The following is an 18,093-nucleotide window of genomic DNA, read 5'->3' on the forward strand; positions in this document are numbered from 1 at the left end:
CCCCCTCCGGTGGCTGTGGTATCTCCACCAGTACCACCGTTGCCCCAGCTTCCACCACCAACAGCACCAGAATTAGACCGACCTCCGGCTGCATGCACGAGAAGTAGGACTGCCGTATCTGAGAGAGCTTCTGTATATCCCTTAAGGGAGGTAACTGGTGTATAACTGGTGTGTGTCTTGGTGGAGCAGAGACTCCCAGCGTACCCAGCACTGTTTGCTTACCTCTATTCATTCAGTGAATTGTAAACTTTGATTGTAATCCTATATGGGACTTTTATTTATTATAACAGACAACCTTGTAAAACGCAGACAACCAGAATCCTTACAGCAATTAGGTGGAAATCACGGCGTAAGAAACATTACCACCTCAAAGAGTAAAAACCTCAAAAGAAATGTGACTTGTAACAGGCCAGCAGCTGTGTATTTTCTGTGACGCACCAGCTAGATTATGAACCTTGAATAGCACAGTTAATGGGGAAACAGGGGAGGGTCCCGGTCCTCGGCAGAAAAAAAAAGTGTATAAACTGTGTATGGAATTAGTAGGCACCCTCCTGCTTGTGGGACACCCGCCATTGTAATCTCGAATAATAATGCTACTGTACTGAGATCCTCGACTCAGCCTATGCTATTTGCTACAGATTGATTCAGGGTTTTAAGGTTTCAGGGATTGGGCACTAGGGTTGGGTTTCAGGGTAAGGGGTTTCAGGGTTTATGTTTAGGATTTTAAGGTTTTTAGGGTTGGAGTTTTAACGGTTAGGATTTTAAGGATTTGGGGGTTAGGGTTTTAAGGGTTTCAGGGTTAGCGTGTTAGGGTATTAGAGTTTTTTGGGTTGTAGTGTTGATATGTTTTTTAGGGTTAGAGTCTTAGGGTTTTATTTTTGGTCAGTTATTTACGGTTAGGGTTTTAAGATCTTTTTTTTTTTTTTTTTTTTTTTTTTTCAGGTTAGGTTCTCCAGGGCCAGGGTTTTGAGTATCCTAATTTTGGGGGTTTGGATTTTGAGCATCTTAATTTTTGGGGTTAGGCTTTTGTGTGCCCTAATTTTTTGGGATAGGCTTTTAAGCATCCTAAGTAGTTGGGTTAGGGTTTTGAGCATCTTAATGTTTTTGGGTTTGGGTTTTGAGCGTCCTAATGTTTTTGGGTTAGGGCTTTGAGCGTCCTGATGTTTTTGGGTTAGGGTTTGGAGCGTCCTAAGTTTTCGGAATAGGTTTTGGAGGGTCCTAAGTTTTCAGGATAGGGTTTTGAGCGTCCTAAGTTTTTCGGATAGTGCTTTGAGCGTCCAACGTGTTATAAGTTGCCCCCTTAATTAATTTTCAGAGAGCATTGTATTAATCATAGAAAGGAATTTATTGAGTAAGCAAACATCAAGGAAAACAGCACTGGGCGGCCGGGGAATCTCAGCTCCGCCAACGGCACGCACCTCACCCCCGCCAGGGTCCCTTTTTATTTATATTTTGCTAATTCCGGGATTACGCAGCACATCCTGGTATATTCTGCGACTGCGCGCACTGTTGCTAGGGGGTCGTTTCTGTCCCTCTGGTGGTCGTGAAGATGAAGGCCGTAGTCTTCCTCGGCGTTGTGGTTCAACTTCTTTTATTATTAGGTCATGTTGGCCCAGCGATAGACAGGAAGGCATGTATGTCGATACACTAGTTTAGCAACTTATCAGGAGATGGTTACATGAGCTTTGCAACAGTGTCTTTGAACAAAAGAGGCAACTGAGATGCAGAAGGAGAATGGGTTGGGGGGAATCTCTTTTTTGTTATGTTAAGCAAAAGTATTTTCATAGTGTCTAGCCAAGCATTATGCAGCTCCTTACTTCAGCAGGGAGCTTTTGCAACTCCTGCTCCTCAAACAGAACTCCTTGTTTTTATAATACAAAAGACAATGAACAAACATTTATGGTGTATTACACTAAGTTTTTGGGTTAGGGTTTTGTGCGTCTTAACGTTTTGGGGTTAGGGTTTGGAGCGTCCTAAGTTTTTGGGATAGGGCTTTGAGCATCCTAACGTTTTGGGTTGGGTTTGGGTTTTGAGCATCCTAAGATTTTGGGTTAGGGGTTTTAGGCATAGGTCTTCAGGGGTTTAGTGTGGTAAATAGTTTGGGTTAGGTCTGTAGGGGGTTCGAAGTTTTTTTGATGTTAGGGCTTGAGGCTTTTTTTGTAAGGGCTGTGAGGGTTCCAGTGAGTGCTGGTCAATGTAGTTCTCGAGCACTCGGCCTGTGATTGGCCATGCGGGCTGTCCGGGGAATGCTGGTAGGTGTAGTTTTCCGGCAGTGGGAGGCCATGTTGGGTGCCCAGAGCATGCCGGGAGATGTAGTTCTCGGGACTCCAGACTTCCGGGAGGCCATGTTGCGTACCCAGAGTATGCCGGGAAATGTAGTTGCCGGATTCGGGACTTCCTTGAGGCTATGTTGAATGCCCAGAGCATACCGGGAGATGTAGTTCTCGGGAACTCGGGTTAGGGTTAGGGTTAGGGGCTAGGGCTGGGGCTAGAGTTAGGGTTTCGGGTGAGGGTTGGGGTTGGGGGTTATTGTTAGGGTTAGAGGGTTAGGGTTAGGCTTAGAGGGTTAGGGATAGGTTAGGGGTAGGTTTAGAGGGTTAGGGTAAGGGTTAGGGTGAGAGTATTAAGGTTAGGGTTCGGGTTCAGATTAGGCTAAGGGTAAGGGTTAGGGTAAGGCTTAGGGTGAGGATAAGGTTTAGGTTTAGGGAAAGGGTTAGGTTTAGGGTAAGGGTTGGGGTAAGGAGTAGGGTAAGGGTAAGGCTAAGGGTAAGGGTAAGGGTAAGCTAATGGTTAGGATAAGGGTAAGGGTTAGGGTAAAGGTTTTCATTTCTTAAAGCTGAAACGCAGTATGCAATCTGGGACGTCACAGCCAGAGCTGCCTTTGGCAAGGTGAGAGAGGAAAAGATGGAGCAGATGTTCTACTCCTAGTTTTTTCTTTATACGTAAATAAAAGTTTGAGCTAATTCCAGTTGGAAGAGTTCCAATTACTTGCTTGGTCATAATGTCTTTTAATATTCAAAGCTGCAGCAAGAGCATGGGGATTTTTGCTTCTAGAAACACCCTAGTTCTCTTGTCTGCACTATGCATGCTGTTGCGGTAAAACTGATTAAAAAAAAAAAAAAAAAAGAAAAATCACACAAATACACACACACACAAAAAAAAAAACCAAACACACCACAGCTGCTGCTGCTCTCTTCCTACTTCCTTGTGCTTTGCCCCTACCCTTTCCCAGGTGATTGGGTTTGGGTGCTAGGCGGGGCCAAATGGTATGTGAGTCCCAGGCATCCCCTCAGAGAGCTCATTCTGCTTGGGCTGCTCTTTGGGGTGTTTGTTTTTCATTCGGACAGTTGCAGGCTTCTACAGGTGGATCAGAGTTTATGGACTGATGCGTTTCCAAGTAGTGAGGGGTATGCTACGCACATCTTTTTGAGGTAACAGCTAGTAGGATCTGTTAGAATAAACTAATGTAGTACTTGTTGCCTTTATTGCATGCAGTTCTGTATCAGGTGAGTAACTGTTGTGAGTAACTGAAGTCAATGTTACTTTGTGTGTTTGCTGTGCAGTGCCTGTGCGGACTATTGCACGAGACACAGCTTTCTGACATCTGGCCCAGCAACTACTAAATAAGGGGAGGGGAGAAGCTGAAGAACGACCAAAGGACAAAGCCTGGGAGGAAGACTACGAGCCTTCAGTACGAGCGGCCCCCAGAGGGACCACCGGAGACTGATAACGCATGCACCAGTGGGAGGGTTCGGATTCTGGGAACTAATAGAATGACCCTGCCTTTTGTAGAAGTAGTAATGAATATGTATTAGCCTAGCAGCATAAAAACTAGCCTCCTGATGTAACTGGTGTGCGTCTTGGTGGAGCAGAGACTCCTGGCGCACCCAGCGCTGTTTGATTACCTCTATTCCTTTAATAAATCGTAAACATTAATTGTAAGCCTATTTGGGACTCGGTCATTTATTACAACTGGGACCTCCCGATGGGTGGAAGCAGTCGGGATAGCTCGGGATGCTGAGGCGTGGTGCTGCAAGGAGTTTGGTGGTCGGTGGCGCCCTGAGGCAGGCCGAATTGGGAGAGGGCGAGGCGGCAGGTGGTCGGTGGCTTCTGTGGAAAAGGCGCTTGTATGGGGGGCTGCGAATTCAGAGGAACCTTGACAGGCTGCAGATAGGGGCAGGCAGGAACCTTTTGAAGTTCAGGAGAGGGAAATGCCAAGCCCTACCCCTAAGGAGAAACACCTCTGTTCACAAGCACTGGATATCTCCATACTAAATAAGCATTTCTTCATGGAAGGGGTGGTTTGATATTAGAACAGGCTGCCCGGGGAAGGGGTAAGAGACCCGATCCTTAAAAGTATTGAAGAGACATGTGGACATAGCCCGGGAGTCCGGCCTCCGGCAGGGCGGGAGCTGGCTCTTCCGAGCCCCTGTGCTCCGGTCTTGTGCGACGCGTTTGCAAGCAGCACCGGGTTCCGGGTCCGACATTGGACGGTTCGGGGACGGCGATTCCAGGGCCGTCGGATAGCGGGGACCGGCTATCTCATGTCCCGGGGATCCGAATTCAGGGGGCGTGGGGGCCGGCCGTGCAGTGAAGCGGGGCGCTGGCGTCCGCCGGCTTCCCAGAGAGCGGGCTTTCGGTCCCGTGCGGTTCGGTGGCCGGCCGTCCCGAAACCCTGGGCACCGGTCTTGTGCTAGACTCAGCAGGCTCCGGGGCCGAACTCGGCTTCTCGGGGACGGCGGTCCCGCTGTCCAGGTGTCCCGCCTCGGGCGGCGCGGGGCCGGCTGTCCCTAGCAGCTGGGCTCCCAAGAGCTTCTGGGCTCCCAAGCATCGCCCAAGACCGGATCCCAGAGAATCGGGACGGCCGGCCACACCGCTGCGACTAGCACAAGCGTCTCCCGACAACGGAGCCCAGGGGCTTGCGAGGGTCAGATCCCGCGCCCCGGGATAGAGAAACGGGGAGCGCGGGTCGGCCGGCCGCAGCTTCGCACGGGACCGATCCCCCTGTCTCCGGGACGGCCAGACCCCGAGCCGGCGGACAGCAGCCTCCCGCTTCACGGCACAGTCGGCCCGCAACCCGCCCGAGTTCTGATCCCCGGGACACGGGACAGCCGGCCGCGCCGCCCGAGGCCGGACACCTGGACTCCGGGACCGCCGTCCCTGAGAAATCCAAAGTCGGACCCGGACCCCGGTGCGGCTAGCACACGCGTCGCCCAGGACCGCAGCACAGGACGTCGGGACGGTCGCATCCCGCGCCTCCGGCAGACCCCGAGCCGGTGGACAGCAGCCTCCCGCTTCATGGCTCGGCAGGCACCCACGTCGCTCGACTTCGGACCCACGGGACACGGGACAGGCTGTTCCGCGCCGCCGGAGGCCGGACACACGGGCCTCGGTATCGCCGTCCCCGAACCGCCCGAAGTCACACACGGTCTCCGGTGCGTCCAGCACATGCGTCGCCAAAGACCGGAGCCCTGGGAAGCGTGATGGCCGGACCCCACGCAGCCCGAGTTCGCACCCCCGGGACACGGGACAGCCGGCACCCGTGCTGACGGAGGCCGGTCACGCGGGCCCCGGGACCACCGTCCCCGAGCCTCCCGAAGTCGGACCCGGACCCCGTGTGTTGGGTCTGTCTGAGCTGGAGTCACCTTTTCCCTGCAGCAGCCCGCACAGTGCTGTACTCTGCACTCGTAGCGGGAACAGCACTGATATCACTCCAGTGTTGTGTCTATTGCTGCATAGTGCTGGCACAGCATCAGGACTCCTTCCGAGCCCCCAGGAGCCAGCAGGTGATGGGGAGGGGACATTGCCGGGGCAGCTGACCTAAACCAACCAAAGGGATATTCCATAACACCTGGTGTCACACTCAGCAATAAAAGGGGGGCTCTCGTGGGGGAGGGGGCTGTTCCTCCTGAACAACCACTACGCGTTTGAGGCGTGGCCGAACACCGCTCGCTAATGGGAAGTAGAGAATAATTTTTTCTCTCTCTTTGCTTCCGCGCGGACTGATTGCTTCTTTTGTCTCTGTTTTTTCCTCCCATTCCCTTTCCCTTTAATTAAACCTTTCTTGTCTCAAACCTCGAGTTCTCTGTGTTGTATTTTCTCCCCCTTCCTCTTTGAGGAGAGCGTGTGAGAGAGCGCTTGTGGTGGAGCTCGGCTGCCCACCTGAGTAAAACCACCACAGTCCTTTTTGGCGTCCAACGTGGGCTCGAGGGTTGGTTGAGATAACAATAGTATTGATTGAAGTATTTACAACCAACATATTGGTAGTCATAACGCTGTTTTCGGGTAATACTTTTCCGTGTGGATACGTTGTATGTAGCCCACTCTCTGTTTTCTTTTTCCTTTACATCCGATCGGAGAAAGTGTTGAAGTCTGTGCTTGTTTTTTTTATCATGTTGTGCTGTAACATACTGGCCTTCAGTTTTGTTTGGTATTCAAGCCCGGCATTGTTATCCTCCTGGTCTCCTGGAGATTATCTTATTGAAAATATTAAGAATTACAGTGCCTTCTTTTTTTGCCCCAAGCAGTCAATCCGTGAATAATATCGGGTGTGGTGCCTTCTATTTTTCTCCCTGTGGGCTAATTACAGCAGCCTTTCAGTATCTTGGATACCCCTGGTCAGATATTATCCTCCTATTACTAGGTCTCGTGTTTGTCTTCTTCCCCAAGGTAAAGCAATTTATTAAGAATATTATCCAAGGACCTGTCCCCAGACAAAGTTGTGGGTGGCAAGGTGTGTGGTGGGATTTGGGCGGGTAGCTATCACGGTTTTCTCCTCCAATGGTTCTAAATTTCACCCCTGAACAAGTACAAAATCCAAGAAAACTGGTAGAATGTTTGAAAGATGTATGCCCTGACCCTGGCAATACTAGAGAACTCCACCAGCTGGCTGCACTCTGCTGGGGCCTGGCTTACGCCTATCAGATGTCAATTAAGATTGCCCAGCACCCTCAAGGGAGGTTCTTGAATTTGATGATGAGACAGCACACACTGTGACCACCCCAGAGGACCGACCATCTATGGTATCAGTCGCCCCTGTAGTAAAGACGAAACAGTGGAAACGGAGATCAGGTCGTTTAGTAAGGGAAGAAGCTCCTCCTACAGATGAGGGAGAAGAGGAAAAGGCAAGCGGCTCTAAAGCAGCGTTATCACGGCAACATCGCGAAGAAGAGACTGAAATCAGAGATGAATCGGAAACGACTAGGTCTCTATCCTTGAGTGAGCTGCGAGAAATACGAGAAGACTTCAGTCGCCATCCAGGTGAGCACATCCTCACTTGGCTGCTTCGATGCTGCGATAGCGGGGCCAATACCCAACAGCTAGAAGGCAACGAAGCCAAGCAGCTGGGATCCCTTTCTGGAGAAAGGCTCATTGACAGAGTAATTGGAAGAGAGGCACAAGTTATCAGCCTCTGGAGGCGAATCCTAACAGCTGTGAAAGAAAGGTATCCCCACAAAGAGGACATTGTCTACCAAGTAAACAAATGGACCACTATGGATAAGGGCCTCCAGCAGCTGCGGGAATTAGCTGTGCTGGAGATGCTTTATAGTGATTTAAACAACGCCCAGGCACCTAAAGACCCCGATGAAGTTCAATGCACAGCGTCCATGTGGCGGAAGTTTGCACGGGCTGCACCTCCAACACATGCCAGCACGCTGGCAGTCATGGGTTGGGACGAGGGGATGGGGCCAACTGTGGACAACGTGTGCAATCAACTTCATAAATATGAAGAAAATCTCTCTACCCCAGTACGGGGCTGCATTTCAGCTGTGGAGAGACTGTCCCAACGGTTAGATGAACACATAGCTTCGTCCTCACCTAGACGGAAAAATCTTTTGGCCATCAAGCGCCAGCAGTCCCCGGCTCAAACAAGGGAGAATCCGGGACTCACACCGCGAGGTACCTTGTGGTTTTATTTACGTGACCACGGGGAAGATATGAGCAAGACCCTTCTGCTGTAGGATTGCTGAGGATTGAAGAACAGCAAGTGCCAACTGTGCACCGGCGGCAATATCGCACCAAGCGAGACTCCCTGATTCCTATCCATTTCGTTCGTTCACCATCTGGAGAGTCAAGGAGTGATCAGCAAGACTCATTCACCTTTTAAGAGTCCTATATGGCCAGTGCAAAAGTCCAATGGCGAGTGGAGGCTAACAGTGGACTATCGGGGCCTGAATGAAGTCACACCGCCACTAAGTGCAGCAGTGCCAGACATGCTAGAACTCCAGTACGAACTAGAGTCAAAGTGGTATGCTACAATCAATATTGCTAATGCATTTTTCTCTGTCCCTCTAGCAGCAGAGTGCAGGCCACAATTTGCTTTCACTTGGAGGGGCATTCCGTATACTTGGAATCGACTGCCCCAGGGGTGGAAACACAGCCCTACCATCTGCCATGGACTGATCCAGACGACACTGGAACAGGGGAACGCTCCTGAACACCTGCAGTATATCGATGATATCATCGTATGGAGTAACACAGCAGAAGAAGTTTTTGGGAAAGGGAAGAAAATAATTCAAATTGTCCTGAAAGCTGGATTTGCCATTAAACAGAATAAGGTCAGGGGACCTGCACAGGAAATCCAGTTCTTGGGGGTAAAATGGCAGGATGGACGTCGCAACATTCCGACGGATGTGATCAACAAAATAACAGTTATGCTTCCGCCAACCAGCAAAAAAGAAACACAAGCTTTCCCAGGTCTCGTGGGATTTTGGAGAATGCATGTGCCAGTCTATAGTCAGCTTGTGAGTCCTCTATATTGAGTGACTCGAAAGAGGAACTCTTTCGAGTGGGGCCCCGAGCAACAACAGGCTTTTGAACAACTCAAACAAGAAATAGCTCGTGCAGTAGCCCTTGGGCCTGTCCGTACTGGACCAGCTGTGCAAAACATACTGTACACTGCAGCTGGGGAGCATGGGCTCACCTGGAGCCTCTGGCAGAAGACCCCAGGAGAAACTCGAGGCCTACCTTTGGGGTTCTGGACGATCAGAAGCCAATTACACCCCAACTGAAAAGGAAATATTAACAGCATATGAGGGGATTCGAGCCGCTTCAGAAGTTGTTGGTACAGAAGCACAACTTCTCTTGGCCCCACGGCTACCTGTGTTACATTGGATGTTCAAAGAGAAAATCCCCACTACACGTCATGCAACCGATGCTACGTGGAGTAAATGGGTAGCGTTAATTACACAGCGGGCTCGAATGGGGAAACCCAACCGCCCGGGAATCCTGGAAAGGATTATGGCCAGAGGGCAGGGATTTCGGAGCACCGACAGAAGAAGTAACTCGTGCTGAAGAGGCACCACCATACAATGAGTTGCCAGAAGACAGAAAGCACTATGTGCTGTTTACTGACGGATCCTGCCGTGTGGTAGGGAGCCATCGGAAGTGGAAAGCTGCTGTGTGGAGTCCCACACGACAAGTTGTGGAGGCCATGGAAGGGGAAGGTGAGTCAAGACAGTATGCAGAAATGAACGCCATAGAAATTGCTGAAAGAGAAAAGTGGCCGGTACTGTATCTCTACACTGACTCATGGATGGTGGCAAATGTGCTATGGGGGTGGCTGCGACAATGGAAACAGAACAACTGGCAGCGCAGAGGTAAACCTATCTGGGCTGCTACCCTGTGGCAAGATAGTGCTGCCCGGGTAGAAAACCTGGCTGGAAAGGTACGTCATGTAGATGCCTTTTATGCTTAAGAGTCATGCTACCGAAGAATAGCAGAACAACGAAGACGTAGATTGAGCTTCAAAAATTGAAATAGCTCAGGTGGACCTGGACTGGGGACGTAAGGGTGAGCTGTCTGTAGCTCGATGGGCTCATAAAACATCAGGACATCTGGGGAGGGATGCCACATACAGATGGGCTCGTGATCGACGGGTGGACCTGACCATTGAGGCCGTCACACAGGTTAGCCATCAGTGCGAGATCTGTGCTGCAATCAAACGAGCCATGAGGGTAAAGTCTCCCTGGAATAGGGGGAGATGGCTTGGATTTCGATATGGTGAGGCCTGGCAGATTGACTACATCGGACCACTTCCACAAACCCGCCAAGGCAAACGGTACAAACGGGCCAAGAGACACGGCATTGAATGGGTGTATCACATCCCTTATCACCCACAAGCCTCTGGGAAGGTTGAGAAGTACAATGGACTGTTAAAAACGATGCTGCGAGCATTGGGTGCTGGGACATATTGGGCTATAAATCTACCAGAGGCCACTTGGCTAGTTAACGACAGGGGGTCTGAAAGCCGTGCTGGTCCTGCTGAAACAAAACCCCTACACACTGTGGGAGAAGCTAAAGTCCCTGTAGTGCATGTGGGGAAGTGGATGGGGAAGGCGGTGTGGGTTGCCCCTGCCATGGGAAAAGGCAAACCCACTCGTGGGATTGTCTTTGCCCAAGGACCAGGTATACCTGGTGGGTGATGCAGAAAGATGGGGATATCAAGTGTGTGCCTCAAGGAGATTTAACACTGGGAGAAAATTAATCTGTCATCCAAGTTACGTGTTGTAGGAGGACACTGCAGAACCAATGACAGGTCAACTTTGCAAGGAACCGGGCAAGTGCAACAGTGATGTGAGCTGAGCTGGTGCTGGTGTCAAGAAAACCAACTTCGCCTGCCCTGAGTGACCACTTTGACAGATGAAGGTGAAACCATCAACAGTTTTTATCGGCCTTTTGGGAAAAGACCTATAGAATAAAGAGAAGTACAGGCATAAAAATGCTTCAATGGACAGAAAACAATGGTGATGAGACCATCTATATACTAAACTGTACCTGATTGTGACACAAATGTTATGGAATAAGGGGTGGAAGTTCTGTTGGGTCTGTCTGAGCTGGAGTCACCTTTTCCCTGCAGCAGCCCGCACAGTGCTGTACTCTGCACTCGTAGCTGGAACAGCACTGATATCACTCCAGTGTTGTGTCTATTGCTGCATAGTGCTGGCACAGCATCAGGACTCCTTCCAAGCCCCCAAGAGCCACGCACGGGTGCCGGCTGTCCCGTGTCCCGTGGGTCCGAACTCGGGCTGCGTGGGGTCCAGCCATCACGCTTCCCAGGGCTCCGGTCTTTGGCGATGCATGTACAAACCGCACCGCAGTCCCAGTACGACCTCAGGCGGCTCTGGAGCAGTCTGTCCCTAGAACCTGTGCTCCGGTCTTGGGCGAAGCGTGTGCAAGTCGCAGCGAGGTCAGGAGCCGACTTCGGGCGCTTTCAGGACGGTGATCCCGGGGCACGGGATTCTGTCCTCCGGTGGCGCGGGTGCCAGTTGTCCCGTGTCCCGTGGGTCCGAAGTCGGGCGACGTGGGTGCCTGCCGAGCCGTGAAGCGGGAGGCTGCTGTCCACCGGCTCGGGGTCTGGCCGTCCCGGAATCCAGCAGTTCGGTCTCTTGCGGAGCTGCGGCCGGCCGACCCGCGCTCCCCGTTTCTCTATCCCGGGGCGCGGGATCTGACCCTCGCAAGCCCCTGGGCTCCGTTGTCGGGAGACGCTTGTGCTAGTCGCAGCGGTGTGGCCGGCCGTCCCGATTCTCTGGGATCCGGTCTTGGGCGATGCTTGGGAGCCCAGAAGCTCTTGGGAGCCCAGCTGCTAGGGACAGCCGGCCCCGCGCCGCCCGAGGCGGGACACCTGGACAGCGGGACCGCCGTCCCCGAGAAGCCGAGTTCGGCCCCGGAGCCTGCTGAGTCTAGCACAAGACCGGTGCCCAGGGTTTCGGGACGGCCGGCCACCGAACCGCACGGGACCGAAAGCCCGCTCTCTGGGAAGCCGGCGGACGCCAGCGCCCCGCTTCACTGCACGGCCGGCCCCCACGCCCCCTGAATTCGGATCCCCGGGACATGAGATAGCTGGCCCCCGCTATCCGACGGCCCTGGAATCGCCGTCCCCGAACCGTCCAATGTCGGACCCGGAACCCGGTGCTCCTTGCAAACGCGTCGCACAAGACCGGAGCACAGGGGCTCGGAAGAGCCAGCTCCCGCCCTGCCGGAGGCCGGAGTCCCCGGCTATGTCCACATGTCTCTTCAATACTTTTAAGGATCGGGTCTCTTACCCCTTCCCCGGGCAGCCTGTTCTAATATCAAACCACCCCTTCCATGAAGAAATGCTTATTTAGTATGGAGATATCCAGTGCTTGTGAACAGAGGTGTTTCTCCCTAGGGGTAGGGCTTGGCATTTCCCTCTCCTGAACTTCAAAAGGTTCCTGCCTGCCCCTATCTGCAGCCTGTCAAGGTTCCTCTGAATGCGCAGCCCCCCCCATACAAGCGCCTTTTCCACCGACCACCAAACTCCTTGCAGCTCCACGCCTCAGCATCCCGAGCTATCCCTACTGCTTCCACCCATCGGGAGGTCCCAGTTGTAATAAATGACCGAGTCCCAAATAGGCTTACAATTAATGTTTACGATTTATTAAAGGAATAGAGGTAAGCAAACAGCGCTGGGTGCGCCAGGAGTCTCTGCTCCACCAAGACGCACACCAGTTACATCAGGAGGCTAGTTTTTATGCTGCTAGGCTAATACATATTCATTACTACTTCTACAAAAGGCAGGGTCATTCTATTAGTTCCCAGAATCCGAACCCTCCCACTGGTGCATGCGTTATCAGTCTCCGGTGGTCCCTCTGGGGGCCGCTCGTACTGAAGGCTCACAGTCTTCCTCCCAGGCTTTGTCCTTTGGTCGTTCTTCAGCTTCTCCCCTCCCCTTATTTAGTAGTTGCTGGGCCAGATATCAGAAAGCTGTGTCTCGTGCAATAGTCCGCACAGGCACTGCACAGCAAACACACAAAGTAACATTGACTTCAGTTACTCACAACAGTTACTCACCTGATACAGAACTGCATGCAATAAAGGCAACAAGTACTACATTAGTTTATTCTAACAGATCCTACTAGCTGTTACCTCAAAAAGATGTGCGTAGCATACCCCTCACTACTTGGAAATGCATCAGTCCATAAACTCTGATCCACCTGTAGAAGCCTGCAACTGTCCGAAGGAAAAACAAACACCCCAAAGAGCAGCCCAAGCAGAATGAGCTCTCTGAGGGGATGCCTGGGACTCACATACCATTTGGCCCCGCCTAGCACCCAAACCCAATCACCTGGGAAAGGGTAGGGGCAAAGCACAAGGAAGTAGGAAGAGAGCAGCAGCAGCTGTGGTGTGTTTGTTTTTTTTTTTTGTGTGTGTGTATTTGTGTGATTTTTCTTTTTTTTTTTTTTTTTAATCAGTTTTACCTCAACAGCATGCATAGTGCAGACAAGAGAACTAGGGTGTTTCTAGAAGCAAAAATCCCCATGCTCTTGCTGCAGCTTTGAATATTAAAAGACATTATGACCAAGCAAGTAATTGGAACTCTTCCAACTGGAATTAGCTCAAACTTTTATTTACGTATAAAGAAAAAACTAGGAGTAGAACATCTGCTCCATCTTTTCCTCTCTCACCTTGCCAAAGGCAGCTCTGGCTGTGACGTCCCAGATTGCATACTGCGTTTCAGCTTTAAGAAATGAAAACCTTTACCCTAACCCTTACCCTTATCCTAACCATTAGCTTACCCTTACCCTTACCCTTAGCCTTACCCTTACCCTACTCCTTACCCCAACCCTTACCCTAAACCTAACCCTTTCCCTAAACCTAAACCTTATCCTCACCCTAAGCCTTACCCTTAGCCTTACCCTTAGCCTAATCTGAACCCGAACCCTAACCTTAATACTCTCACCCTAACCCTTACCCTAACCCTCTAAACCTACCCCTAACCTATCCCTAACCCTCTAAGCCTAACCCTAACCCTCTAACCCTAACAATAACCCCCAACCCCAACCCTCACCCGAAACCCTAACTCTAGCCCCAGCCCTAGCCCCTAACCCTAACCCTAACCCGAGTTCCCGAGAACTACATCTCCCGGTATGCTCTGGGCATTCAACATAGCCTCAAGGAAGTCCCGAATCCGGCAACTACATTTCCCGGCATACTCTGGGTACGCAACATGGCCTCCCGGAAGTCTGGAGTCCCGAGAACTACATCTCCCGGCATGCTCTGGGCACCCAACATGGCCTCCCACTGCCGGAAAACTACACCTACCAGCATTCCCCGGACAGCCCGCATGGCCAATCACAGGCCGAGTGCTCGAGAACTACATTGACCGGCACTCACTGGAACCCTCACAGCCCTTACAAAAAAAGCCTAACATCAAAAAAACTTCGAAACCCCTACAGACCTAACCCAAACTATTTACCACACTAAACCCCTGAAGACCTATGCCTAAAACCCCTAACCCAAAATCTTAGGATGCTCAAAACCCAAACCCAACCCAAAACGTTAGGATGCTCAAAGCCCTATCCCAAAAACTTAGGACGCTCCAAACCCTAACCCCAAAACGTTAAGACGCACAAAACCCTAACCCAAAAACTTAGTGTAATACACCATAAATGTTTGTTCATTGTCTTTTGTATTATAAAAACAAGGAGTTCTGTTTGAGGAGCGGGAGTTGCAAAAGCTCCCTGCTGAAGTAAGGAGCTGCATAATGCTTGGCTAGACACTATGAAAATACTTTTGCTTAACATAACAAAAAAGAGATTCCCCCCAACCCATTCTCCTTCTGCATCTCAGTTGCCTCTTTTGTTCAAAGACACTGTTGCAAAGCTCATGTAACCATCTCCTGATAAGTTGCTAAACTAGTGTATCGACATACATGCCTTCCTGTCTATCGCTGGGCCAACATGACCTAATAATAAAAGAAGTTGAACCACAACGCCGAGGAAGACTACGGCCTTCATCTTCACGACCACCAGAGGGACAGAAACGACCCCCTAGCAACAGTGCGCGCAGTCGCAGAATATACCAGGATGTGCTGCGTAATCCCGGAATTAGCAAAATATAAATAAAAAGGGACCCTGGCGGGGGTGAGGTGCGTGCCATTGGCGGAGCTGAGATTCCCCGGCCGCCCAGTGCTGTTTTCCTTGATGTTTGCTTACTCAATAAATTCCTTTCTATGATTAATACAATGCTCTCTGAAAATTAATTAAGGGGGCAACTTATAACACGTTGGACGCTCAAAGCACTATCCGAAAAACTTAGGACGCTCAAAACCCTATCCTGAAAACTTAGGACCCTCCAAAACCTATTCCGAAAACTTAGGACGCTCCAAACCCTAACCCAAAAACATCAGGACGCTCAAAGCCCTAACCCAAAAACATTAGGACGCTCAAAACCCAAACCCAAAAACATTAAGATGCTCAAAACCCTAACCCAACTACTTAGGATGCTTAAAAGCCTATCCCAAAAAATTAGGGCACACAAAAGCCTAACCCCAAAAATTAAGATGCTCAAAATCCAAACCCCCAAAATTAGGATACTCAAAACCCTGGCCCTGGAGAACCTAACCTGAAAAAAAAAAAAAAAAAAAAAAAAAAGATCTTAAAACCCTAACCGTAAATAACTGACCAAAAATAAAACCCTAAGACTCTAACCCTAAAAAACGTATCAACACTACAACCCAAAAAACTCTAATACCCTAACACGCTAACCCTGAAACCCTTAAAACCCTAACCCCCAAATCCTTAAAATCCTAACCGTTAAAACTCCAACCCTAAAAACCTTAAAATCCTAAACATAAACCCTGAAACCCCTTACCCTGAAACCCAACCCTAGTGCCCAATCCCTGAAACCTTAAAACCCTGAATCAATCTGTAGCAAATAGCATAGGCTGAGTCGAGGATCTCAGTACAGTAGCATTATTATTCGAGATTACAATGGCGGGTGTCCCACAAGCAGGAGGGTGCCTACTAATTCCATACACAGTTTATACACTTTTTTTTTCTGCCGAGGACCGGGACCCTCCCGTTTCCCCATTAACTGTGCTATTCAAGGTTCATAATCTAGCTGGTGCGTCACAGAAAATACACAGCTGCTGGCCTGTTACAAGTCACATTTCTTTTGAGGTTTTTACTCTTTGAGGTGGTAATGTTTCTTACGCCGTGATTTCCACGTAATTGCTGTAAGGATTCTGGTTGTCTGCATTTTACAAGGTTGTCTGTTATAATAAATAAAAGTCCCATATAGGATTACAATCAAAGTTTACAATTCACTGAATGAATAGAGGTAAGCAAACAGTGCTGGGTACGCTGGGAGTCTCTGCTCCACCAAGACGCACACCAGTTACCTCCCTTAAGGGATATACAGAAGCTCTCTCAGATACGGCAGTCCTACTTCTCGTGCATGCAGCCGGAGGTCGGTCTAATTCTGGTGCTGTTGGTGGTGGAAGCTGGGGCAACGGTGGTACTGGTGGAGATACCACAGCCACCGGAGGGGGAGCCGCCGGGGGTGGATTGTTAGGATATGGAGGTGGTAGCTTATCCAACGGCTCACGTTTATCTTCTTTTTCTTTTTCATGTTCTTCTTGTTCTTCAAATTTCTTACCTGCTTTTAGTGTAAATATTGAGGCTGGAAAAGGACGTGAAGTCCTCCTGATCCATAATCCTGCATAATCACTTTCTCCCTGGCTAAAAGCTTCCTTTGAATTAACATGGATATTTAAGGCCTGGCAAATCCAGTCTTTGAAGGATCCAAAAACAGCCTAAAAGACATGTAGTCTTAAAGGCTCCTTTGGCCATTCTGTCACACAATACTGGACCATTTTTAATTTACTTTTTCCTTTTCTGGGGTCCCTATCATTCCAATTTCTAATCGTTATTCCTAATGGACTTTCTGGTGGTATGTCTAGTAATTTGCTCCCTTTCTTCTGGTCCCTGGTCTTCGATTTTCTCTGACCCATCTAGGAATTTTACTATGGCAATTCCCACAGCCCTTGGTTACCTTAGTAAGAGTGTCTTGCAGGGGGTCGAGGACCTATCACACACCCACAAATCCTATAGGAATTGCTTCGGTCCTTCCACGGCCAAGTCCCTCGCGAGAGATTGGAACCGCGGTTAGAAGACCTCCACAATCGCTTCGGAACTAAGTTCCATCTCAGTCACACTCTTACACACACAGGCAACCGAACCCCACCCAACCGAACGATACACGCTTTAAATGCTTACGACTCCGTCATCTTCGTTCGGATCTTCACACACAGAATTATGGGCAAAATATAGTGCTGCGGCTGGCAAGGGAGCTGAAAAAAAGAATCAGAAACTTTGCTTACCTTTATTCAGGTTCAAGATGCCATTAGTTCCGACCTGACTCAAACAGCAGCCACCAAATGGTGGGGGTGCCTCTCCGAGATCAAACCAGAAATCAGGAACCAAAGCCCTCCCGGACGAGCCCCCAGTTGTAATAAATGACTGGGTCCCAAATCGGATTGCAATTGAAATTTACAATTTATTAAATGAATAGAGGTAAGCAAGCAGCGCTGGGTGCGCCAGGAGTCTCTGCTCCACCAAGACGCACACAAGTTACATCAGGCGGCTGGTTTTTATGCTGCTAGGCTAATACATATTCATTACTACTTCTACAAAAGGCAGGGTTATTCTAATTAGTTCCCAGAATCCGAACCCTCCCACTGGTGCATGCGTTATCAGTCTCCGGTGGTCCCTCTGGGGGCTGCTCGTACTGAAGGCTCGTAGTCTTCCTCCCAGGCTTTTCTCTTGTCCTTCTCCTTTGTCCATCTTGGCTGGATGTCAGACACTTGCATAGTGTCCCATGCAACAGTTGTAATAGTTAGCAGTTATTCTGAAACCCCTTTGTTCTCTTATCCCCTATTGACCCGAATTGCTGGACCATTCCTTTGCAAGATACAAGCACTATATATATTAACCACTGTGGTTTTCTCAGACGTGTGGTTATACAAGGGTACGTAAGACAGAAGGTCACATTTCATCATATCATGCGGCCCTAGCATTGTTCCATATTGACACGAATCAGATGAACTCATTTCACACTGTTAAGCTGTCTTATCGCTGCAAGCGTATCTCAATACCACCTTCCTTCCCTCTACAGGATGTAACTGCGCAAAAACAACATTTTTATTCCCACAACCTTGATCCCCTTACCCTGAAAGCCTTATTCCCCTTAAACCTAACAACTCTAACCACAACCCTAACCCTTATTATCCACCCCCTAACGCTAATGACACTGACCTTAATCCAAACCCCAAACTGCCCCTAACCCCAG

The sequence above is a fragment of the Netta rufina genome (assembly GCF_964035555.1).
Source record: "Netta rufina genome assembly, chromosome: 7".
Lineage (NCBI taxonomy): Eukaryota > Metazoa > Chordata > Aves > Anseriformes > Anatidae > Netta > Netta rufina.